We start from the raw sequence: 27,241 nt of genomic DNA on the forward strand, positions 1-27,241 counted from the left end.
ATTCTCTCTCTCTCTCCCCTTTCTCTTCATTCTCTTCTCTCTCCCCCTTTCTCTTCATTCTCTCTCTCCCTTTCTCTTCATTCTCTCTCTCTCTCCCCCTTTCTCTTCATTTCTCTCTCTCCCCTTCTCTCTATTCTCTTTCTTCTCCCTCCCTTTTCTCTCATTCTCTCTCTCCCTCCTTCTTCTTCTCTTCTCTCTCTTGTTCTTGTCTTTTAGTCACTACATGAGACAGATCTTGGAGGCGCTGCGGTATTGCCATGACAACAACGTGATTCACCGTGACGTGAAGGTAAGCTCCCCTACCCCAGATCTCCAGTACCACGTACCCCTTATCGAAACAGCACTGTTGTCAATGGCATCTATTGATTTCAAACAGAATGAAGTAACCATTGGTGATCCACCGTCTGTCCCCTRGTATTGAGTGTATATCGACTAACCCAACGATAACTGACCCATCAGCTTAGCCCATTGGGTTGTAGTAGTAGTAGGCTAACTAGTAATGAAGGTGAGTTAAGCTGGGGCTGGATTAGTGTTTAGTGTAAGGGGAAACCCTGCTGAAACRCWGTTTGACAGGCCAGACAGCACAGCTTCAGTGATTACTATAGGATTACCTCTCTAACATACAGTATGCCACAATGCCAGACCAGATGGGGCGAGCCCTGCCCACAAACAGACACATTTGGTGACTCCCAGAGGGGATAAGGGGAGCTTTTGCGTGTGTGTTAATACCAATGTCAGTAAGTCAGTCTGTGTGTTTACACAAAGTTACACCTTCCCCCTGTGTTGAGTGTATGTAGTGTTTCATGAAAGATGTCTGTTTATTGTTGTGCGTGTATTTGTCTGTTTGAATACTTGTGATTTGGGTTGTAAGAAGTGTGTGTGTCTCTGTCTGTCTGTCATGGTGCCTGTGTGTGTGTGTGTGTGTGTGTCATGGTGCCTGTGTGTGTGTGTGTCATGGTACTGGTGTGTAGTAGACTGCTGTAGTGGTAGTACCTAATACCATCAGTAGAGGGGACTGTGTGACACTTATCAGCCATTCAGTTTTCACACCAAGGTGACATATATACATGTGAGTTTAATTCGTATATATTTATTTGCTTTGTACAGTGTTATATCAGATATGATTGTGTCACATACTATTGACAAWATTAGTTAACAGACAGACACAGGCATTTACACTACCATTCAAAAGTTCGGGGTCCCTTAGAAATGTCCTTGTCTTTGAAAGAAAAGCAATTTCTCAGTGCAGACATTGTTAATGTTGTAAATGATTTTTATTTTATTTTTTAATATCTACATAGGTGTACAGAGTCCCATTATCAGCAACCATCACTCCTGTGTTCCACTTTATATAATGTTTACATACCCTACATTACTCTTCTCACATGTAGATGTTAGATATTACTGCACGGTCGGAACTAGAAGTACAAGCATTTCGCTACACTCACATTAACATCTGCTAACCATGTATGTGACCAATAAATATTGATTTGATTTGATGGCACGTTGTGTTAGCTAATCCAAGTTTATCATTTTTAAAGTCTAATTGATCATTTAGAAAACCCTTTTGCAAGGGTTGCACAATTGAGCAAGAGGACAAGTACATTAGTGTCTAGTTTGAGAAACAGTTTGAGAACAGACGCTCACAAGTCTCAACTGGCAGCTTCATTAAATAGTACCCGCAAAAACGCCTGTCTCAACCTCACAGTGAAGAGGCGACTCCGGGATGCTGGCCTTCTAGGCAGAGTTCCTCTTGTCCAGAGTTCCTCTATCTAGTGAGACTGGTGTTTGCGTGAGACTGGTGTTTTGCGTTGAGACTGGTGTTTTGCGTGCTGTGAGATTTTTGCGTGGAGGTGTTTTGCGTTTGAGACTGGGGTTTTGCGTTGAGACTGGGTTTTGCGTTGAGACTGGGGTTTTGCGTTGAGACTGGGGTTTTGCGTTGAGACTGGGAGACTGGGTTTGCGTTGAGACTGGGAGACTGGGGTTTTGCGTTGAGATGGGAGACTGGGGTTTTGCGTTGAGACCTGGGTTTGCGTTGAGACTGGGTTTTTGCGTTGAGACTGGGTTTTGCGTTGAGACTGGGGTTTTTGCTGTTGAGACTGGGGTTTTGCGTTGAGACTGGGGGTTTTGCGTTGAGACTGGGGTTTTGCGTTGAGACTGGGGTTTTGCGTGAGACTAGGTGTTTGCGTTGAGACTGGTTTCGTTGGACATTTCTAAGTGACCCTGAACTTTTGAAGGGTAGTGTACATCACTTTGATTCAGGACATCTGGTCAGTTCCATTCTTGGAAACTGAGTCTAGTTGAAGACGTTGGCCCTTGTCACATGCATCAGTTGTTGAGTACATGGTATACATTACAATGAAATAGAGCTACAGTCCATGAAGTAAAACATGAAGTCTGTAAAGTCACTGCTTTCCACTACGGCTGCGCCAGGGTGGGGAGGGTGGGGCTAATCAGGACAGAGGCTGGTCCTGGGCTTGTGGGAGGGTTAATGACGGTGTTGGGGAGGTGACGGACCAGAGAGGTCCGTCTGAACTCTGATACCGAGCTGTTGGAGATCCCGTCGTTAAGGAAGTGGAGCCGGTTTGCCGAGGCTCTGTCCGAGGGCTTTCACGGCGGCCTTACGCACCGAGCCCGACAACAGGAAGTACATCACAGGGTCCAGGACGGCGTTGAAGGCAGAGAACAACAACATGACCTCATTGGTCCTGTCCACCAGGCGCAAGTAATCGCAGGATGGGGATTGGCTGASCTGGGAGAGGACGTAGAATGGGCGGAAGGCGTGGTAGGGTCCGAAGCAGACGGTGAACAGGAAGAGCACGAAGAAGGARTTCCTGGCGGCGCTACCATAGCGGTGGGCGTTGGGGAGGTCAGGTTTATCCCTGGACACCTTGAGGAGGCGCATGGCTATCTTCCCATAGGAGACCACCAGCAGGCAGAACACCCCCCAGAACAGCAGCACCAGAGCCATGTTGAAGTAAGCCTTCCCCTTCGCCCCACGTCGCTGCTTATACTGGAAACACTTCCCAGGTTCCTCGTTTCCCTCCGACATGGCGATCATGGGCACGGCCGCCGCCAGGGACAGCCCCCAGAGCGCCCCGCACGCCACCCAGCTCCATRCCCCGCCTCTCAGCCTCCTGGCCAGGCCCCTCCCCGCTCCGCCCCGCCCCTTCAGCTTCACATACCTATCCAGACTAATGAACCCCAGCAGAGTGATACTGATATACATGTTCATGTAGAAGAGGTTGCCCACCACTTTACAGACCAGGGGGCCGAGGACCCAGCGGTTGCCATTAGCATGGTAGAGGACTCTGAAGGGGAGGCAGGCCAGSAGCACCAGGTCAGCTATGGCCACGTTGATGAGGAACACCCGGACAGAGTTCCTCCTGGAGTGGAGGAAGACGAAGACCCACAGGGCCAGGAGATTACCGACCAGACCCAGGAGGAAGAAGAGGGAGTAGAAGAAGACCAGGGGGAGGCGCAGGGCACCGTCATCTAGATTACATAGGGTCTGGTTTGGGGAGGAGGAGGTAAAGAGGGGATAGGTGGCATTGGAGAGGGGGAAGGAAGAGGAGGACAGAGGTAAAGAGGTGTTGGAAAGGGGGGAGGAGGAAAGAGTGGTCATTGTGTTGAAGCTGGGGTGTCTTTAGGACGCAATTGCTTCAGTGGATGTGGGGGGGGGGGTGGGGGGTAGAGAGAGGAGAGAGTTTTTTGTATGTTAATTGATAGGTGAATGAAACAAGAGAGAGATGTCAATCAGTAAATAGAATGGAGTGGGGGGGGGGTGGGGTGAGAGAGAGAGAGGTTTTCTTGTTATGAGAAATGCGATGAAAGAAAGAGATATGTCAATGCATAAAAGAAGGAGTGGGTGTTGTAACAGAAAGGACTTGTGGGCGGTTTGCTTGTGAAAAACTGGTAAGGCCTGTAGAAGAATCTCATCGTTTTTAAATGTCACCGACTTCCTTTTAGCATGTTTCTATTCAAGTATTTGCCCTGTACAGGGAAAATGAGTGATGAAAATCTAGCCACTACTTTTAAATTGCATATTTTATTGTACCATATGAACTCATTGTGATTCACCACTAGTAAAAGAACATGCATTGCTTGTGGTTTTGGACAGATTACCAACACACAGGTTACTGATTTGTTTTATTAAGGAAGGATGATCATCACATGCAGATTCTCCAATGTCAGAGAACTCTGGCAGCTTGTAGTTTGGACTGTCACTGTCCGAGTGTGTGTGTTGCTGTCGCTTAAACAGCTAGGTTGCTGTGCGCTTGTTGTCAGGTTCATTCGTGGGTACTTTGTTCTTGGTACTACTTCTCTACACCCGTTCTCTTGCTTTGTCTCTTTGCTCAAAGTATAGTGGTGTAACTCTGAGCTTGCTCCCTTCTCTCGTCTCTTTCCTTCCTGCTCTCTTCTCAGGCTCGGTCGCTTCTTCTGTGTAGAGAGAAAACTCGTACTCTCTCACTCTTTCCATCACTCTTCTCCTCCCTTCCTCATGGTGCTCGTCGTCCTGGTTTGGCTCGAGATGATTGCTTCTCTCACTCGTTCTTCTATCTTCTTCTCTCTTCCTCCGTGGGTGCGCTCTTCTCTTGTGCTCGAGATGTGTCTTCTCGGTCAGCTCCCCCAACCACTCCCTTGTCAGCTGTTAGCAGCCGTCAGAACCCTCAGACCACAGACCCCATCCTCCCCCTCCAGTGTGAAGTGAAGTGCAGAGTAGGGCAGGAAACCAGCGCTGTGAGACCACACACCCTGACTGTCACGTACTCCACCGCTGCGCTATGCTCCTCATCCTCCACCTCTTCTTCTCTCTATGTTCTCCTGTCTCCTCTCTTCCTCCTTTCTCTGGTGTTCTCTCTATCTGTCCAGTGTCGTCGTCCTCCTTTCTTCTCTCCTCTTCGCTAACAGTTGGAGTGTTTCTGCAGTAAAGCAGGTGGCTCTCTGCCTTTGTCCCGTCTAGGAACCCTTTAGGTCCATCACTACCAAGGTTTTACTACAATAGGATGGTACAAAATGGAGCACTTTTTTATGAAGCTTGAACCGAATCCCTCTCTCTCTCTCTCTCTCTGTCTCTCTGTCTCCCTGTCTTGTAGCCTCACTGTGTCCTGCTGGCCTCTAAGGAGAACTCAGCTCCTGTCAAGCTGGGGGGGTTTGGAGTGGCCATACAACTAGGAGAATCAGGCCTGGTGGCAGGAGGTACTCTATATTCACTCTGGYACTGTGTATTTGTCATTCTCTCCTCTCTCGCTCTCTCTCGTATCTGTGTGTAAACCCACACTCGAACCCCCCATTTCCCCCCAGGTCGAGTAGGCACGCCCCACTTCATGGCCCCAGAGGTGGTGAAGAGAGAGCCGTATGGTAAGCCTGTAGACGTGTGGGGCTGTGGAGTCATACTGTTCATCCTGCTGTCTGGCTGCCTGCCGTTCTACGGTACCAAGGAACGCCTGTTTGAGGCTATCATTAAGGGGAAATATAAGGTAGTAGTTGATTTTCCAAAACTGCCCTCTAACACACACACACACACACACACACACACACACACACACACACACACACTACAAAGCAAAGAAAAGCTCCAGGTATGTACTGTGCCCAAGGTGATAAAGGTATCTGGCATACCCTCGGTTGCTGCAGCCCTACATCCATCTGAGAGCGTGTGTGTGTGTGACACTCCCCTCTAGATGAACCCACGCCAGTGGAGCCACATCTCAGAGAGCGCCAAGGACCTGGTGCGTCGCATGCTGATGCTGGACCCCGCAGAGAGGATCACTGTCTACGAAGCCTCCAACCACCCCTGGCTTAAGGTGGGAACAAACATGCCACACACACTAAAGCCCTGTCTGCAAGATGCTGAATATGCAGACACATGATACACACACACACATTCACATGCACACACACTAAAAGCCCTGTCTGCAAGATTGCTGAATATGCAGACACACTGATACAACAACACACATTCAAATGCACACACACTAAAAGCCCTGTCTGCAAGATGCTGAATATGCAGACACACTGATACACACACAACACATTCACATGCACACACACTAAAAGCCTGTCTGCAAGACTGAATATGCAGACACACTGATACACACACACACACATTCACATGCATGCACACACACTAAAAGCCCTGTCTGCAAGATGCTGAATATGCAGACACACACACACACATTCACATGCACACACACTAAAAGCCCTGTCTGCAAGATTCTGAATATGCAGACACACTGATACACACACACACATTCACATGCACACACACTAAAAGCCCTGTCTGCAAGATGCTGAATATGCAGACACACTGATACACACACACACATTCACATGCATGCACACACACTAAAGCCCTGTCTGCAAGATGCTGAATATGCAGACACACTGATACACACACACATCACATACATGCACACACACTAAAAGCCCTGTCTGCAAGATGCTGAATATGCAGACACACTGATACACACACACACATTCACATGCACACACACTAAAAGCCCTGTCTGCAAGATGCTGAATATGCAGACACACTGATACACACACACACATTCACATGCACACACACTAAAAGCCCTGTCTGCAAGATGCTGAATATGCAGACACACTGATACACAACACACAAACATTCACATGCACACACAACAAAAGCCCTGTCTGCAAGATGCTGAATATGCAGACACACTGATACACACCACACACATTCACATGCATGCACACACACTAAAAGCCCTGTCTGCAAGATGCTGAATATGCAGACACACTGATACACACACACACACATTCACATGCACACACACGAAAAGCCCTGTCTGCAAGATGCTGAATATGCAGACACACTGAATACACACACAACATTCACATGCATGCACACACAGTAAAAGCCCTGTTCTGCAAGATGCTGAATATGCAGACACACACTTAACCCCGACTGTAACACATGATTAGAACCAGATGTGAAACTAACATTGGGTTAGTTGTTTCCTCATAACTTCCTCCCTGTCAGGAGACGGAGTCCTGCATCAGCTACTTTCACAACCCAGAGAATACAGTCCACTTTATTGAGTGGAAACTATGTTGTAGTGTTTCGTCTTTATTAGTGTGCTATTACCTGTCTGTGAGGGACAAGTATTCACTGTCTTGTGAGGGACAAGTATTCACCTGTCTGTGAGGGACAAGTATTCACCTGTCTGTGGGACTAGTATTCACCTGTCTGTGAGACTAGATTCACTGTCTGTAGGACTAGTATTCACCTGTCTGTGAGGGACAAGTAATCACCTGTCTGTGAGGGACAAGAATACCTGTCTGTGAGGACACGTATTTACTTGTCTGTGAGGGACACGTATTTACCTGTCTGTGAGGGACAAGTAATCACTGTCTGTGAGGGACAAGTAATAACCTGTCTGTGAGGGACAAGTATTCACCTGTCTGGGGACAGGTATTCACCTGTCTGTGAGGGACAAGTATTCACCTGTCTGGGACAGGTATTCACCTGTCTGTGAGGGACAAGTATTCACCTGTCTGGGGACAGGTATTCACCTGTCTGTGAGGACAAGTATTCACCTGTCTGGGGACAGGTATTCACCTGTCTGTGAGGAACAGGTATTCACCTCTCTGTGTGTTCTCCCTCCAGGAGAGGGACAGGTATGCCTACAAGATCCACCTGCCAGAGACGGTGGAGCAGCTGAGGAAGTTTAATGCAAGGAGGAAGCTCAAGGTACACACACCACACACACCACACACACACACACACACACACACACACACACACACACACACACACACACACACACACACCAAAGACCATTTTTTTTTTATTTTTATTTTTTATCCATTTTCTCCCCAATTTTCGTGGTATCCAATCGCTAGTAATTACTGTCTTGTCTCATCGCTACAACTCCCGTACGGGCTCGGGAGAGACGAAGGTCGAAAGCCATGCGTCCTCCGAAGCACATCCCAACCAAGCCGCACTGKTTCTTAACACAGCYCGCCTCCAACCCGGAAGCCAGRCGCACCAATMTGTCGGAGGAAACACCGTGTACCTGGCCCCCTTGGTTAGCGCGCACTGCGCCCGGCCCGCCACAGGAGTCGCTGGAGCGCGATGAGACAAGGATATCCCTACCGGCCAAACCCTCCCTAACCCGGACGACGCTATGCCAATTGTGCGTCGCCCCACGGACCTCCCGGTCGCGGCCGGATGCTCTTCAATCAATCAATCAATCAATCAGTCAATACATTCTTGTTCTTTGTGTTGTGTCCTAGGGGGCCGTGTTGGCTGCTGTCTCCAGCCACAAGTTTAACTCCTTCTACGGAGACCCACCAGAGGAGATGCCTGACTTCTCTGAAGACCCCACCTCCTCAGGTAAGACCCGCCCCTCTCCTCCTGTTGCCGTTCCCACGTCAACACCCAAGCCGAGCTGTGTCAGGGGAACGGATGTCATGGCAACAATCGCTTACGTGGTTTGTGTTGCTAGCTCATTGTCCCACGGGCAGTCCTGAAGCACACCCCTGGCGATGTTGCACATTTTTGACTTCTAGTTTTCTACAACTATAGCCAACTTCCGCGGTAACAGAAAAGGATTCTCGTCATGTAAGACCGATAATGATGATTTGACCTTTCTATCACTGTTGTAACTGTCTCAGCCTCAACATGATCTCATTTCCTGGTAATCAGATGACAGATAGTCAGTAGCTAACCACACAGCCAATCCAGTGTTCAGATCAGCAGTGGAACATTCAGGCCCTGGTCTCTGTGCTAGCCTCAGCCTTCTTATAAATCCCCCTGATTGCTGGAAAAAGGAAACAGAAGTGCCCAGGCTAGCGTTGCCCAATGCCCTCACTTCCCTGTCTGTCTCGGGGACGCACTGGCACTTCCTACGGATCTTATCAATGGGGGAACAAAGGGTGGGTTATAGAAAAAGAATTGGAGACAATGTAGATGATAGTCTGGTCTTCCTCTTATGAGACCAGACAGCCTCATTGCATCACTCTGCGTTTTGTGACTATTTCTGCCCTTGTTTAAAAAAAGAAGATGCTTAGGGATGGAATTCACTTTCCTGTGGGGTGTGGCTGTGTGTGTTGGGAGAGGAGGGGGGAGAGCAGTGTATGAGTAAATGACCTATTTTCCTCCAAATGGCATCTTTGAGACTTTAGCCAGATGCCCACAGCTCTTCTAGAGTCAACACAGCCTCTGCTTTTTGCTTACTCTATCTCTCTCTCTCCTGTTTTGCTCTCTCTCTGTCTGTCTTGTCTTTCATCCTTCCTGGCCTCCTCTTTTCTCTCTCTCTACAAAATCCCTCCCTTTCTCTTGTCTGCTGAATCTTTCTCCTCTCTATTGTCTTCTCTGTGGTGGTGTTTCAATGCGGCGCTCTCTGTAGGACTGCTAGCCGCTGAAAGTAGGTATCCCCAGGTAGCTTCCTGGTGTGACATCATGACATCATCACCATCTATTAAACCAACCCCTCCCCCCCCCCCCGTAGCACCCTAATGACTCCGTCCCAATACTCTAAAACAGCTTCCTTACCTATTTGGGGGATGAAACAGTATCTAACTCGGGGTCAGTTGATGGGGGTGAATTGAACTCCAAGCTGAGATGGACAGAAAGCCAATCAGAAGTATTGGGAAGTAGACTCTGTGTGCATTGTGATGTCACTCACCACCGACAGCTAATGAGGTGGACTGCACGGCTTCCATTTGATACAATCACAACCGTTGTCAGTGGCGCGTGTAATCTGGACCTGTCATGGCCTTGGAGGACAAACTGAGTGTTCAGTCTTCAAACCTCTTTCTATGTGTGCAGTGTTTTTCTATGTTATACAAACAGCATGGCAACTAACTTTAGTCTTCCATACAATCTCTAGATCCAGCCTTCACTAACCTGAACTAACCAATCACATGACCTACCTCCATCCCATGTGATATGCTTTAATCCTTCCTGTCTAATCTGTCATATTGATGATGGGACATACCTGTTCTGTCCTGCCGTCTCTGTTGCTTTCGCTGCATGTAGCAGGTACTCTAGCCTGACACCTTCTGTTTCTAGCTGTGTGTGCGGTGTCTCTGTGTCTCTGTGTCTGTGTGCGTGTCTCTGTGTCTGTGTGCGGTGTCTCTGTGTCTGTGTGCGGTGTCTCTGTGTGGCTGTGTGTCTGTGTGCGGTGTCTGTGTCTGATGTCTCTGTGTGTGTTTGTGCTGTGTGTGCGTGTGCGGTGTTTCTGTGTGTGCGTGCGTGTGCGGTGTCTCTGTGTGTGTGCGCGTTGTCTCCTCTTGTGTGCGCGGTGTCTCTGTGTGTGTGTGCGGTGTCTCTGTGTGTGTGTGTGTGCGGTGTCTCTGTGTGTGTGTGTGTTGTGCGTGTGCTGTCTCTGTGTGTGTGCGCGTTGTCTCTGTGTGCGCGTTTGTCCTGTGTGTGTGTGTTGTGCGGTGTTTGTGTGTGTGCGGCGTGTTTGTGTGTGTGTGCGGTGTTTGTGTGTGTGTGGCGGTGTTTGTGTGTGTGTGCAGTGTTTGTGTGTGTGTGCAGTGTTTGTGTGTGTGTGTGGTGTTTTGTGTGTGCGGTGTTTGTGTGTGTGTGTGCGGTGTTTCTGTGCGTGTGCGGTGTTTCTGTGCTTGTGTGTGGCGGTGTTTCTGTGCGTGTGTGTGCGGTGTTTCTGTGCGTGTGTGTGCGGTGTTTTCTGTGCGTGTGTGTGCGGTGTCCTCTGTTTGTGCTTCTGTGTGTGTGTGCGGTGTTTTGTGTGGTGTGTGTGTGTGTGTGTGTGTGTGCGGTGTGTTGTGTGTGTGTGTAAATGTGTTTGTCCTTGTTGTGTGTTTGTGTGTGTTAAATTAAATGTTTGTGTTTTTTATGGTACTGGCTACTTATAATTGGTGTGTGTTTGCGTGTGTATATGTTATACTGTGTGTGTGTGTGTGTGTTGTGTGTGTGTGTGTGGTGTGTGTGTAGGGGCAGTATCAGGTGCTGGACAGCCTGGAGGAGAATCCATGCTCTGACCGACTGCAGTGAGAAAGATCTGGACTTCTTACACAGCGTCTTCCAGGACCAACACCTACACACACTGCTGGACGTGAGTGGGCTACACACACACGCAGGTTCACGTCAAGTCCACTAGGTGGCACTTTGACACAAGTAAAGCGCTATGCATGCTCAGACACACCATTATTCACTGGAAAATCCTTTGTGAATAAAAAATGCATTTTATTTCTAGAGCAACATTTAGTACAAAAAGTGATATGTAAAAGATGAATAATAATGTCTCCCCCTGGTGTTGCAGCTCTATGACCAGATCAACACCAGGTCGTCTCCTCAGATCAGGAACCCTCCCAGTGATGGAGTACAGAGAGCCAAAGAGGTGAGTGGCCTGGTCACTGCATGGACACACCTTTTTCTTCTGGGACTGAGGCTTGTCAACGTTTTCTATTAAGTGTTGATGCTCTTATATGATGCTGTAGTTGTACTTCCTCTTATCCTGTAGGATCTGGAGACAATCTCCTGTTACCCTCCCGAAACATGGAGGCCGAACTCCGGAGGATCCTCACACAGCCACACTTCATGGTGGCGTCTCCATCTCTCTCTTTCTCTTCTGTGTGTGTGTGTGTGGTGTGTGTGGTGTGTGTTCGTGTGTGTGTGTGTGTGTGTGTGTGGTGTGTGTGTGTGTGGTGTGTGTGTGTGTGTGTGTGTGTGTGTGTGTGTGTGTGTGTGTGTGTGTGTGTGTGTGTAAACAATGATCATGTGGGTCAAGCTTAGTTTGTCACTATAGATCCCCAGGGAGAGGGAGTAATCTGTTAGATTACAAGACTGAGGGGGGCGGCTGTCAGGTATAGGCAGCCAGGGTTATGGTGGGCTAGTGAGGCTGCAGACATCCTGCTACCCCACCCAGCCCTAGCTGATTACTGCACTAAGAAGAACAGACATTTTAAAAAGCTCCCTCTGTTTTCCTAATTTTTCTTCTCCTTTCTCTCTTCATCTCTTCTCTGAGAGTTTGCATTTTTAAAGCAATTTCCCCTGCAATACCTACCAATTTCCATGGAGCTGAGAGAACATTTCGGAGTTTTAAAGCAAATTTCCTGCAATTCTATGCATTTTGCCATGGCTGATGCTGTGTTTCTTTTGCTCAAACATAACATCTATACTGCTAAATTAATTGTTTTTGGAATTTTCCATTCTTCCTGACTATCTAGCTTTTATTTAGGTGATATGTTAGTTCTCAAAGATTATAAGTGTAAAAATATTTGGTCCATTATCTTTTCTAAATAGTTTTATCTGTTTTTAGTCTGAAAGCTTTTCCATAACGAAAATGTATTTGGACTTAGGCGACCCGAAAAAAATGCTTTGGTGGCCCGCGCAAGGTTTCATGGCAGAAAGATCTGTGCTTGTCTGTTACAGTTTATAGCTGAAATATGTACTTTTGGGCGACCTGACCAAATTCACATAGAAATGTTAGTTATAGATCTGTCATTCTCATTGAAAGCAAGTCTAAGAAGCGTTACATCTGTTCTATGTGCACTATTTCTATGCTTCCGTTCTTAAGTCTCGTGTTTGCATCTTTTACGTTAGTTTTTTTTACACCAGCTTCAAACAGACGTTTTTTGGTTATGGAAATATATTTCACAGCAGTTTAGATGGTAGAATGATCCTCTACACTATACTTGCTGTGTTTTGTCACATAAACTGAAATTAGGCCGAACTATTCGAACTTTAGCAACCAGGAATGATTTCTGCATAGTGCACCTTTTTAAGAGCTGAGTTGTGTTTGGTTCGCCATCCCTTACCTCAGCTTAGCTCTGACCCACAGGGTATTTCTGTGACTGACACAAATACTTGACATCTCAACGCTAGAGCCCTCTGCTTTTCGCTCAGCCTATACAAGACTGACACCAGTGGCCTGGATATAAAGAAGGGGGGGTCCCCCTTCCTGGTGACCAAGATAATAAAATAAAAAACATATATTCATCTGGAATACAAGTCTTTTTGTGTAGACCATAGTAGTTTACCCAGTCCTTTAGTCCTCATGTTTCATTTAGGAAGACCAAGCAATAAGTCTTAAGTAGAAACCAGCTAACACTGTTACATACTTAACAAAAGCGGGTGACCAAATAATAGTGTGAATTTAGTTAGTGCCTATTGGTGTGCCCCCTGTTTGTTTAAAAGGCCATATTACACACTCATTGTCTGCTGTAGATGTCTGTGTGAGGGTGTGACTTACTGGTGTGTGTGTGTGTGTGTGTGTGTCTGTGTGAGGTGTGTCCTTATGTGGTGTGTGTGTGTGTGTGTGTGTGTGTGTGTGTGTGTGTGGTGTGTGTGTGTGTGTGTGTGTGTGTGTGTGTGGAGTAGGCCTTGCTCCAGACCCATGATGTGGTGGCCCATGAGGTGTACAGTGACGAGGCTCTGAGGGTGACCCCCCGCCCACCTCACCCTACCTGAACGGAGAACTCTCCCGAGAGCACCAACGGGGACATGGACCTGGAGAACGTGACTCGAGTACGCCTGGTTCAGTTCCAGAAAGAATACTGACGAACCTATGGTACGACACACACACAAACAACCGACCACACACATTTACTGACTCTTCCTATTTGACCTTTCACCATGACCTCTTCAGGGCATCACTCTGAAGATGAACGATCTGAACCACTGCATCGTGGCCCGTATCATGCAGGAGGAATGATCCACAGACAAGGTACAGTACACTTTTGGAATATGCCGTACACCTTACCACAAACAAACCACATTCACATCTGTCTTTTTTAGGTACGCTGCATGTCGGCGATGAGATCAGAGAGATCAACGGGATCAGCGTTGCCAATCAGACCGTAGAACAGCTCCAGAAGATGCTGGTGTGTTGTCCAATCAGATTCTCTCGTTCTCACCATTGTCCAATCAGCTAGTTTTGTCTCTACACAGTATACAGTACGTGTGTATCAGTGGAAGGCTCTTATTGGTTGTGATCATTTGATGATAATGTTGTGTCCCCACAGAGGGAATGCGAGGGAGTGGTTACCTTTAAGATCGTACCCAGCTACCGGTCACAGTCCATGTCTTGCGAGGTATGGCCGATTCTCTTGTGTCTCTAGAAAATCAGGTAAATGAGGTAAAGAAGCGTTCTATTCTTCAGTTATAGTCATTTTTGTTGGGATATGTTTTTCATGTTTTTTTGTTCATGTGTGTCTGCAGAAAGAGTCCCCGCCCTATCCAGACAGTCGCAGCGAACGGCCATGCTAGCGTGCACTAGCTCCATCCTGGTGAGGATCTGGTGGCTCGATATCGCTTCTGTCAGATCTATTGTGCTGTATTACACGTGTGTTACTCTGTGTGTTAACTCTGATGTGTTAACTCTGTGTGTGTAACTTGTGTGTGCTTGTAAGGATCTGCCTCTACCATCCAGCCTAAAGGACGACAGGTGAGAGCTATAGACTTCCCTGACTCCTCCACTCCCTCTCTTCTCTGATGTCTGACTCTCCTCTCACATGGCTTTGTCTAGACCAGGAGACACCATTTGCTTGTTTTTGTTGTGTTGTGTGAACTCGCATGTGTGTGTACGTCGTGTGTGTTGTGTACATCTGTGTATGTCTGTGTGTGTGTGTACGTGTGTTGTGTGTGGTACGTCTGTGTGTGTGTGTGTGTGTGTGTGTGTGTGTGTACGTTCGTACGCTGTGTGTGTTTGTGTAGTACGTACGTCTGTGGTGTGTGTGGGTACGTACGTCGTCTGTGTGTGTGGGTGTCGTACGTACGTCCTGTTGGTGGTGTTGTGTGTGTGTACTAGTCTGGTGTGTGTTGGGTGTGTGTGTTACGTACGTCGTGTGTGTGTGTGTGTGTGTACGTAGTTGTGTGTGTGTACCGTATGTTCTTGTGTGTGTGTACGTATGTCTGTGTGTGTGTACGTTGTTGTGGTGGGTGTTACGTAGTCTGTGTGTGTGTGTGTGGTGTTCGTCACGTTGTGTTGTTACGTATGTCTGTGGTGTGTGTACGTATGTCTGTGGTGTGTGTAGTTACGTCTGTGTGTGTGTACGTATGTCTGTGTGTGTGTACGTATGTCTGTGTGTGTGTACGTACTTGATGTGTGGTCGTTGTCTGTGTGTGTGTACGTAGTCTGTGTGTGTGTACGTACGTCTGTGTGTGTGTACGTACGTCTGTGTGTGTGTACGTACGTCTGTGTGTGTGTACGTACGTCTGTGTGTGTGTACGTATGTCTGTGTGGTGTGTACGTACGTCGTGTGTGTGTACGTATGTCTGGTGTCGTCGTGTTGGTGTGTGTGGTGGTACGTACGTCTGTGTGTGGTACGTATGTGTTGTGTGTCGTATGTCTGTGTGTGTGTACGTACGTCTGTGTTGTGTACGTACGTCTGGGTGTGTGTACGTACGTCTGTGGTGTGTGGTAGTAGTGTGTTGTGTTTACGTCTCTGCATGTGTATAAATCTGTGTTTGTCAAACATCATTTGGATCAATGTCATCTTAAATAACCCCTGCATGTATTAAAGGGATACTTCGGGATTTTGGCAATGAAGCCCTTTATCTACTTCCCCAGATCAGTGGAACTTGTGGAGACCATTTGTATGTTCTGCATGCAGTTTGAAGGAAGTTGCTAACTAGGCGCTAGCGCAGTTGCTAACAAATGTTAGCGCATTGACTGTAGACTTCCAGCATTGCGTTAACGCTAGTTAGCATTGGCCTACAAAAGTACCTCCAACTTCCTTCTTATGATATCCATGACTGTGTAAGAAGAATAAAGGGCCTCATTGCAAAGTCTCCTGCGTAACCTGTTTCCCTGTCGTAACCTGTCTCCCTGTCGTAACCTGTCTCCCTGTCGTAACCTGTCTCCCTGTCGTAACCTGTCTCCCTGTCGTAACTGTCTCCTGTCGTAACCTGTCTGTCGTAACTGTCTCCCTGTCTAACTGTCTCCCTGTCGTAACCTGTCTCCTGTCGTAACCTGTCTCCCTGTCGTAACCTGCTCCCTGTCGTAACTGTCTCCCTGTCGTAACCTGTCTCCCTGTCGTAACCTGTCTCCCTGTCGTACCTGTCTCCGCTGTCGTAACCTGTCTCCCTGTCGTAACCTGTCTCCCTGTCGTAACCTGTCTCCCTGTCGTAACCTGTCTCCCTGTCGTAACCTGTCTCCCTGTCGTAACCTGCTCCTGTCGTAACCTGTCTCCCTGTCGTAACTGTCTCCCTGTCGTAACCTGTCTCCCTGTCGTAACCCGTCCTCTCACTCTCTCACCTCCTTTGTCGATGTCCCATATGTTCTACTGCATGATGTGTGTGTGATGCTCTCAACCCCCTAGATCTCCAGACCTGTCATCAGGACAAAATGTCCATCAAGGTAAGATCTCTCAGTGGATCCAAGTAGCAGTAGATCCCATGCAGTATGTCCCTCATTGTAGCTATTGTAGATCAACATTAGCTGGCGTCCATAATCCCCCTCCCCCTCCATTAAAATGGTTGGTCGTTTGCGCGTAAGATGTAGCCAATCGGGGGCAACGAGAACGATTAAAATGGTAAAGCTTTCTTTGATGTTGCCTTATTTGCTTTCTCTTTTTCGCCCGACTCTTCTTCTTCYCTCCTCCGCCTCTTTGCTTCTTGTTTACTTTGTCGATTGTGGCCATTTMGACCAATCAGTGTCCCGTACAGCTCTCGTCAGGAGCTTGACCAATCAAAATCACCTCTTTCCTCCATACCTCCAGCTTGATCAATCAGTCCCACTATTCCCTCCCAGATCAGCGGGCCTGACCAATCACATTCCTCGGTTTCCTCCCTCAGATCTACGTGCGTGCCCAGTTTGAGTACGACCCCGCCAAGGATGACCTCATTCCCTGTAAGGAGGCCGGGATCCGCTTCCGGGTGGGTGACATCATCCAGATCATCAGTAAGGACGACCACAACTGGTGGCAGGGCAAGCTGGAGAACACTAAGAACGGAACCGCAGGGCTCATACCGTCACCAGAACTACAGGAGTGGTGAGGACAGAACCCACGGAACCCATACTGTAAAACCCAGCAGGGTTGGTGCTTCCGTTCCAATTCCATTTCCAATTCAGGAAGTGGATTGAAATTACAATGCAAGAATTGCAAGAAATCCCCATAGAAAAATATGCAGCACTTTTCCCAAATGTTAAGCAGAAATTTGACTTAATCTCTGGTCTTTGGTTTTGAGGGCCGTTACCACAGAATTAAAATAACGGAGTAATCAGTGAAGTATCTTTATTTCCTTACATTTTACCCCCCCCCCCAGGCGTGTGGCGTGTATCGCCATGGAGAAGACCAAGCAGGAGCAGCAGGCCAGCTGTACCTGGTTTGGCAAGAAGAAGAAACAGTACAAAGACAAGTACCTGGCCAAGCACAACGCAGGTACACACACACACAGAATGTTTTAATAATACAATCAGAAACCAATTCTTTATTCTGTAGAACTGTGTGTGCGTGCGTGCGTGCGTGTGTGTAAGTGTAAAAGTGTTTGGCTTGACATGTTGGCTGTAAGATATTCCAAGTGTTCCAGATGTTTCCGTTGTATTTTATATTGTATGATGCATTCAGATGTTATATCCCAGATATTCTCTTGCAGCTTTATTCACTGGCCAAAATATAGTCTAAATTCTGAATGTAGTATTTTCTTTATTGCATAATAAAGACATTCCCATTCCCGGTCTGTAGAGCTAAATGCYTAGCTTACTGCTGTACTGTCTGGAATGGATTCCAAATGAATCTGACTAATGCTGCATGTTCTTTCYCCAGAAAGGGCCCCTTTCCTCCCTCAAAGAGCTCCTCTCTAAACGTTGTCTCAATGTTGACTGAATGTTACATGTCTAACGCTCCTGCCATTAACAACCTGGCCTCCGAGTCCAAGCTATGTACTGTAATGTTTGTATTCTACGTTTTCTTCTATTAACCCTCCCGTCCCTCCTTCCTCTGTTCTGTCCGTCTTCCACGCGTCTCTTACCCAATGGCTTGGCTGCATGTAAGTAACTCTGAACGATGCCCAACGATGCCCTGCTCCGTTTCTCTCCCTCTATCCTCTCTACTTTATTCACGCTCTTTTCCTTGTTTGACGTCAGAACACAGTTTGAACTTCTATCTCGCCGTTTCATTTGTTCTTACTCGTTTTGGGTTTTATGTGTCCTTGTTTGTCCGTCTCTCACAGACCTGAAGTATTGAACTTGTGATGTAAAATAATTCAATCACACGTAAGCCCTTTAGAGGCAAAACAAACCACAATCTTTTTCACACAGTTATCTGTAAACTTATTTCACGCGTTTACCATTCTTATTTAAGCCATTCATTTGATTCACCTTCCTGTGCTGTGCACTACAGACGACCCCCTTCCATTGTGTCTGTGTTCCATTATTCCTATGGCTCTCAGTGAACATCTCTAATGCTTTCACCTTCTCTGTTTCAGTGTTTGACCAACTAGACCTGGTCACGTATGAAGAGGTGGTCAAACTGCCTGCATTCAAGAGGGAAAACCCTTGTTTTGTTGGGTACGTTAGACAGATGGTTCTTAGGTAGTGTTAACTAAAGGGGAACAGTTGACAACACATTATTTAATGCTCCTTCTCATTGTCTTATGTGTGTCTCTCTCCCCAGGGGCCCATGGAGTTGGCAGGAGGCACATCAAGAACACGCTCATCACTAAGCACCCAGACCGATTTGCCTACCCCATTCCTCGTAAGAGACCCACTACCACTACCACCACTACCACACCACTACTACCACCACTACTACCACCACACCACTACCACCACTACCACTACCACTACCACCACTATACCACCACCACTACCACTACTACCACCACTACCACACACTACTACTACCACCACACTTACCACTACACCCTTACCACTCATCCCTCCTCTCCTCTCCTCCTCCTCCTCCTCTCCCTCCCTCCTTCTCTCTTCTCTCCCTCTCCCACTCCCCCCCCCCCCCCCCACAGACACAACCAGACCTCCAAAGAAGGACGAGGAGAATGGGAAGAACTACTACTTTGTGACACATGACCAGATGATGCAGGACATCAGCAACAATGACTACCTGGAACGGTAGTCACGAGGACGCCATGTACGGCACGCGGCTAGAGACCATCCGCCAGATCCACCAGCAGGGTATGATCTCCATACTGGACGTGGAACCACAGGTAGGTGTCTGTGTGAGGTGGGGATGGGTGGGGTTGTCTGTGTGAGAGGTGGGGATGGGTGGGGTTGTCTGTGTGTGGGTGGGGTGGGTGGGTTGTCTGTGTGTGAGGTGGGGTGTGGGGTTGTCTGTGTGTGGGTGTTGGTGTGTGGGTGGGGGTGGTTGGGGTTTCTGTGTGTGAGGTGGGTGGGTGGGGTTGTCTGTGGTGTGGGGTGGGTGGGTGGGGTTGTCTGTGTGGGGGGGGGTTGTCTGTGTGTGAGGTGGTTGTCTGTGTGAGTGAGGGTGGGTGCAGTTGTCTGTGTGGGGGTGGGGGGGTGTTGTGGGGTGGGTGGGGTTGTCTGTGTGGGGGGTGGGGTGGTGGGGTTGTCTGGTGTGGGGTGGGGTGGGTGGGTGGGTTGTCTGTGTGTGGGGTGGGGGTGGTGGGGTTGTCTTCTGTGGGGGGGGTGGTCTGTTTGTGTGTGAGTGGGGGTGGGTGGGGGTTGTGTGGGTGGGGGTGGTCTGTGTGTGTGTGTGTGTCCAGTATTTATTAAGCAATATATATTCCACCGGCAGAAAATCTGTGATGGCAAAACGCTGATCTAATGTGACTTTTATGTCTTTCCCTTAACCTTAATATACCTGACCTTAACTCAAACATTAACTCTAACCTAACCCTCTCTCTTAAACCTAACCTTCATTCATCTCTTCAGTGTTTCTTCTGCCAGTTGAATATAMACTTCCTGTTTATTAATACTGTGGAGAGTTTTTAAATGTAGCTCACTAGTCAGTTTTCTGTCAGTCATCTCTTGTTTCTCTTCAGGCACTCAAGGTGTTGAGGACGGCGGAGTTTGCTCCTTACGTTGTGTTCATCGCAGCTCCCACCATCACCCCTGGAATGAACGAGGTCAGGGCCAACACACACTGCTACTGTGTCCGTCATGTTCTGGGCTGTGTCTCTGTCATTTTGCTGTGGTGAAAGTCCATCCCACTGYCTGTGTCCTGTCTGCATTCCTGTTGATTTTTCTTTGGCATGCCTTTCTCCTTGCACCCAAGCTTCCCAAGTGGTGCAGRAAACTGCCTGTAAGTACTGGAGATGTACAAGTAGTTTAGCTCATATACACTCYTTTCATAGGTGTGTATTGTGTTTGTGTGTAAATGGTTTGTTTTTGAGTATACTAAGACATTCCCAGAGTCCCATTTCATCCTTCTTTCCATTGTGTGACTTGACCCTTCCCACAATGCCTGGAACGAGGGTATTTTCTTCCCCTGTTATTCTGACTCTTTCTTCCCTCTCCTCCTCCCTTTAGGATGACTCCCTCCAGCGGCTGCAGAAGGAGTCCGAGGGCCTCCAGAAGACCTACGCCCATTACTTCGACCAGACCGTCATCAACAACGAGATCGACGACACCATCCGTCTGCTGGAGGAGGCTGTGAACCTGGTGTGCACCACCGCCCAGTGGGTTCCTGTGTCCTGGGTTTATTAACCCCTGAACCCAGACCAACCAACACCAAACTCTGACTGTCGTCCCCCATTCCCCAACAAACCCCGGTTTTCTTTTACAATGCATCTCTGTGGAACATCTCTGTGGAACATCTCTGTGGAAACCGTGTGGATGAAGGAAAAAATGAATGAAAAAGGTCTGATACCGCCTCTGAAACCTCAGTCAGTCCTCCTGAAGAAAAACAGTGACTTCTGTCGTCTTCCTCTCCACTCCTTACTGACTGCCTTAAAGGCACATCGTTGTGTGTGTATATATATACATATACATACATATATATAATAGAAAAATAATGAATATGGTCCTGTTCTTAGAGTTGAATGAAAGGAAGGTGGGGAGGGAGGGAGGGGGGACATTTTCTACCTTTTTTCTTTTTGTATCGTTACAGCGCCAGCTGTCTGAGGCGAGATAGTGAGGAGGACAGACGTGACACACGGTGGTGGGTGTCTGTTGCTGTTTACCTTGTATAAGGCAATTCCTATGGTCATCAGTCGGAAGCTTGCCGTGTGACCCCCTGACCCCTTACTCCTATTGGCCGCCTCATACTCTTCGTGCTCCGCCCCTCAGAGACAGCGGAGGTCCCTCTCGCACAGTCGCCGCTGCCGCAGTGACACCACGTCCTATTGGGCGGATAGAAAAGCACAGTGAACACCCCTCCCCCTATCCCTTTCCTTTTATTTATTTCATAGGTCCCTGTATCTGTCAATCAAATCGTTGAAGGAGCCCCTATCCCTTTCCTTTTATTTATTTCATAGGTCCCTGTATCTGTCAATCAAATCGTTGAAGGAGCACCCCCCTGAACTCTCTTCGTTCCCTACATACCCTGTTTGTTTACATCTCAGTTTGCACAATGGAGAACAGGTGCTCTCCCCCCTCTGTTTCTTTCTCTCTCTCTTTCTCTCTGTAAAGCGATGACTCTCCTCGGTCAGAGCGTGTGTTTGGTCATCGCCAAAGCACGGGTGTCCAAGCCAGAGGGCATCCCTCTGGATGGACGGACAGGAGGAGGGAAGAAAACAACAAGATCCAACACGGTCACCCTGCATGCGGCTGGGGTTAGAAGACTCTGACTCCTATGCACACCCCCCAGTCCTGCAGGCCCATAATAGTGAGCCGTGTATGTAAATTGTCCCTATTTGATATGTTGTGGGAATGGGAGGGGAAGGGGATACGGAGTGGGACGTCCAATCCTATAGGTCCACCATTTCAGAACTGTGTTGTCTTAAAAGAGTATTACTGTTTTAAGTTCAATRGAAGGAGATGCATTTTTATGGTGTGTAAATGTTTCAATGGTTCGTAAGTCATATGAGTGATGCCAAGAGCCAGTGTGTGTATAATAATAATAATACTAAAAGAGCTCATTGTGACAAACTCTTCATAACACTTTACTTGCGGTGACATGACATAGCGCCTTATGAGCACTGTCGTAAAAAGGGCGTAGAGCCTGTCTTGAACTGTCGTAGCATAAAAAAATAAAAATGCTTTGTCATGCTTCTGACAGTGTGTTATGTAGGGGTTATGTCTCTCTGCCTGGAGTAAAGTGTTACCATTTAAAGTCATGTGTAAAGTTCCCTCTGCAAATGACAAGCAGCTCTACGCTATGAAATGTTGTTCTTTTTCTTTTCTGTTTTGTAAAAAATATATTTCATTTTAAGTGTTGACAAAGTAAACTGCCTTTGGGTTCTGTCTCATATAAGTCCCTACAGTCTCTAGTATACACCTCTACTATGTGTGTGTGGACGGGTTTGGCCCTATGTGTAGACTGTGGCTATAGGTGTGGATGGGTGGTTGTGTGTGTGATGCAATGCAGTAGTCTGCTTATACTGGACATTATGGTCATGCAAGTGCTTCCATTGACCACAAGATGTCAGTCTCTGTCCTGTCAGACATTGTACACTAGATGGCAGTCTCTGTACTGTCAGATTGTTTATTTATTTATGTAACCTTTATTTAACTAGGCAGGTCAGTTAAGAACAAATTCTTATTTACAATTGACAGCCTACCTCGGCCAAACCCTCCCCTAACCCGGATGACGCTGGGCCAATTGTGCGCCGCCCTATGGGACTCCCGATCACAGCCGGGTTGTGATACAGCCCGGGATCAAATCTGGGTCTGTAGTGACGCCTCTAGCACTGCGATGCAATGCCTTAGACTGCTGCACCACTCAAGGAACCCCCCCCCCCCAAAAAAAATAATTTGTGAGCCAAGACCTAAACATATGTCACCCAATTTCCATTTGTCTTCTGATCCTATCAAATAATGAGCTGTGATTGAACCCTTCAAACACTTTAAATAGCTTGCGGACTTAAGATGGCTTTCTCTAGTCTAAGTTMAAATGTAATGCTTTGTCCATTGTTCTGAAATASCAGGKAAGTCCATGGCCCTGTCCAGATAACCCCCTAGGCCTAGCTGCTGGGAAATGGTGTAGTTCAGAGACCATGTAATGGGTACAGTTCTGGGCCTAAATAATGACATGGATCATGATGGTGAAACAACGTTCACTCTTTTTATTGCGGTTAGATTTGTTGTTGGGTATACAATCAGACAGTCTGTGTCCATGGATATACTGCAGATTCACATTGACATCCCATACAAAATGGCCTTCAGTTTGCTAGTAAACAACCCAGGTAATGTACATTGCCCCATCCAACACAACCTCTGTAGTCTCTCGTTTGGGTTAGTGCATTGATGAATGCATTCATAGGACTGACCAAATGACAATGAAAAAGGAGTTTACTAATGGTAATTCATGAAGCCCTAATAAACAGTGTTTATATCCCGTCTCAAGGAGACTGAGCCCGCAAGGCAGAAATGAAAAAGGGATTGAGGACACTAATCCATGTGGGGTTTGTGGTGCGCTCCTTCTATGAGTAACATTTACATGATGGCCTTGGACTGTGAATCTACAGTGTGCTTGTGGCTGTGCAGTGTGCATGCTATCTCCACTAGCATTAGTACAAATATGCCGCCGGGGAGTAGTCTCCTTTAAATATGCGCCGGGCAGTGGACACGTTTAAATATGCCGCCGGGCAGTAGTCTCGTTTACATTTACATTTACATTTAAGTCATTTAGCAGACGCTCTTATCAGAGCGACTTACAATTGAATATGCCGCCGGGCAGTAGTCTTGTTTAAATATGCCGCCGGGCAGTAGTCTCGTTTAAATATGCCGCCGGGCAGTAGTCTTGTTTAAATATGCCGCCGGGCAGTAGTCTCGTTTTAAATATGCCGCCGGGCAGTAGTCTCGTTTAAATATGCCGCCGGGCAGTGGACACGTTTAAATATGCCGCCGGGCAGTAGTCTCGTTTAAATATTCCGCTGGGCAGTAGTCTCGTTTAAATATCGCCGGCAGTACTCGTTTAAATATGCCGCCGGGCAGTAGTCTCGTTTAAATATGCCGCCGGGCAGTGGACACGTTTAAATATTCCGCCGGGCAGTAGTCTCGTTTAAATATGCCGCGGGCAGTAGTCTCGTTTAAATATCCGCCGGGCAGTAGTCTCGTTTAAATATGCCGCCGGCAGTGGACACGTTTAAATATTCCGGCCGGGCAGTAGTCACGTTTAAATATGCCACAGTTTGCAAAAAACTTTTCCAGCGCATCTTAAAGTTTCCCAGACACAGATATCCTAAACCTAGTCCTGGATTGAAAAACACTTTAATGGAGATTTTCCATTGAGTATGTTTTAGTCCAGGAGGTGGCCTGGGCTTAATCTGGGTCCTAAATGTACTAATTAGTATCTTTGTCAGTGTTCTTAGTGGTTTGGTCATTCTTGAATTGTGGTGGCATTTGGGTATGGCATTCTGAATAATGTATTTGGGATCAACTTCCCATTCTAAATCAACTAATATGGTAGTTTAATGACTTGAAATAATGTTGACCATTATGATAACATTGTGCCACCAGTAAGGGTGGGTGCTGAGCAATCAATCAAAATGTTGCTTATCTGGGGGGTTTTGAACAACTAATTCAATGATGTTGGTTCAATTATTTGAATTCCAGAATTTTTTTTCTGTGAGCTCCAGTTTCTGTAGAGATAAATCAGATCAGGCCTGAGCTGTGTGATGTAGTAGTGAGTTAGTTTCCAACAGGCCAATAATCCATATATACTGACCAAAAATATAAAAGTAACAGGTCAAGTGTTGGTTTCATAAACTAAAATAAAAGATCCCAGAAATGTTCCATCCGCACAAAAAGCTTATTTTTCAAAAATGTTGTGCAGAAATGTGTTTACATGCCTGTTAATGTTTCTCCTTTGCCAAGATAATCCTTCCACCTGGCAGGTGTGGCATAGCAAGCAGCTGATTAAACAGCATGATCATTACACAGGTGCACCTTGTGCTGGGGACAATAAAAGACAACTCTGACTCAGTTGTCACAACACAATGCCACAATTGTCTCAAGTTTTGAGGGAGGGTGCAATTGGCATGCTGACTACAGGAATGTCCACCAGAGCTGTTGCCAGAGAATTAAAAAATGAGAAATGCTCACTAACAGGGATGTAAACACATTTCTGCACTACATTGTAGAGAAATAAGCTTTTTGTGCTTATGGAACATTTCTGGGATCTTTTATTTCAGCTTATGAAACATGAGACCAACACTTGACATTTATACGTTTATATTTTTGTTCCGTGTAATCATTTTCTAGATTTTCAATAACCCCAATAAGTTTGCCACTGGAGAGAATGATCAAAGTTATTTCTCAAGGTGGTACCAATGACACACAACTGAGGGACAGACATTATACTACTAAATACTTAAGCAATAAGGCATGAGGGGGTGTGGTATATGGCCAATATACCACAGCTAAGGGCTGTTCTTTTGCACGACGCAACTTGGAGTGCCTGGATACAGCCCTTAGCCGTGGTATATTGGCCATATACCACAAACCCCTGAGGTGCCTTATTGCTATTATAACCTGGTTACCAACGTAATTAGAAAAGTAAAAATCTATGTTTTGTCATACTTGTGATATACCATGGCTGTCAGCCAATCAGCATTCAGGGCTCGAACCACCCAGTTTATAATACACATTATACAACTTCGCATTTATTGATCTATACAATATATACAATTCTAGCATTTCAAATCATAGATATCTCTAAATCCCCAATCACAACTACACACATCACTACTGGGACAAGCCAATTTGCTTACCCTAAGTACTTTAAATAATGGTTAAACAAAGTTTTGCAGTATAAAGGACTTGCAGTGTTTTATGATTGATAAACAGTTCAGTATAAACAAAAACATGTGTAACYATGTGTCACTAATGTGTTTTTCATGGTTGCAAAGGCAAGGGATGGAAATGCCAYCGCACTTCAAGAACAACCCTGTTGCCATGACATCATCTTTGTCATTGCCGTGGTCGTCATACTTCTCTACATCAACAACCTTAAAGTCCTAATAAACCCCTTTAAACTGAAGATGATTTCTAAAGATTCAGGACACAAATGCTGACCTTCGKCAATGCTGTATWGTCTGCTCGATATCCAGGGCTGCGTGKCTGATTTCCTGCTGTGGAAGGAATGTTCTGACTGGACTGAAGTTGTCTCACTGGAACTTTCAAGGCTGAATTTTGTGTATGTGTTTGGCTCCATTCAATTACTTGGTTTGACATTGACAGTGAGTTGATTCAATTCACTACTCACTCTTGCAGTCTATGGTAAATCCACTCGGAATAAAATAGATCAATATAGCTCTAAGTATATGCACTGAAAATACACTGAGTGGACAAAACATTAGGAACTCCTGCTTTTTCCATGACACACTGACCAGGTGAATCCAGGTGAAAGCTGTGATCACTTATTGATGTCACTTGTTAAATCCACTACAATCAGTGTAGATGAAGGGGAGGAGACAGGTTAAAGRAGGACAATTGAGACATGGGTTGTGAATGTGTGCCATTCAGAGGGTGAATGGGCAAGACAACATTTTTAAGAGCCTTTGAATGGGGTATGGTAGTAGGTGCCAGGCGCACCGGTTTAAATGTGTCAAGAACTTTAACGCTGCTGGGTTTTTCATGCTCAACAGTTTTGCTCTGCAGTTATCAAGAATGGTCCACCACCCCAAAGGACATCCAGCCAACCCAACTGTGGGAAGCATGGCGTAAACATGGGCCAGCATCCCTTGTAGATCCATGTCCAACGAATTGAGGCTGTTCTGAAAGCAAAAGGGGTTCAACTCAATATTGGAAGGGTTCCTAAATTTTGTACACTCAGTGTAATTGTAATTGACATAAGACTGCAGAACAATCCCACACAGGACCTGTAGGACTTTGTGTTAAGGTCAGGGTGCAACTTATGCTTCTGATTCCACACTTTCAACAGCTCTGCTCGGCCACACATTCAATAGCTCTCGCCTCCGTCACACTTTCAATAGCTCTGCCTCCGTCACACTTTCAATAACTCTGCCTCCGTCACACTTTCAATAGCTCTGCCTCCGTCACACTTTCAATAGCTTCTGCCTCCGTCACACTTTCAATAGCTCTGCCTCCGTCGCACTTTCAATAGCTCTGCTCCGTCGCACTTTCAAAGCTCTGCTCCGTCCCTTTCAACAGCTTGCCTCCGTCCCACTTTCAATAGCTCTGCCTCCGTCGCACTTTCAATAACTCTGCCTCCCGTCGCACTTTCAACAGCTCTGCCTCCACCACACTTTCAAATA

The 27,241-nt window shown here is 46.8% G+C and overlaps 2 pseudogenes; one reads left to right on the plus strand and one right to left on the minus strand.

Annotated features, from left to right (window-relative positions):
• Positions 1-22,249, plus strand: part of LOC112076502 (peripheral plasma membrane protein CASK-like) — a 35,616-nt pseudogene extending 13,367 nt beyond the window's left edge.
• Positions 2,190-3,647, minus strand: LOC112076501 (probable G-protein coupled receptor 34; annotated as a pseudogene).
• Positions 22,250-27,241: the final 4,992 nt, after the last annotated feature.

This window comes from Salvelinus sp. IW2-2015, unplaced genomic scaffold, assembly GCF_002910315.2.
Source record: "Salvelinus sp. IW2-2015 unplaced genomic scaffold, ASM291031v2 Un_scaffold3796, whole genome shotgun sequence".
NCBI lineage: Eukaryota > Metazoa > Chordata > Actinopteri > Salmoniformes > Salmonidae > Salvelinus > Salvelinus sp. IW2-2015.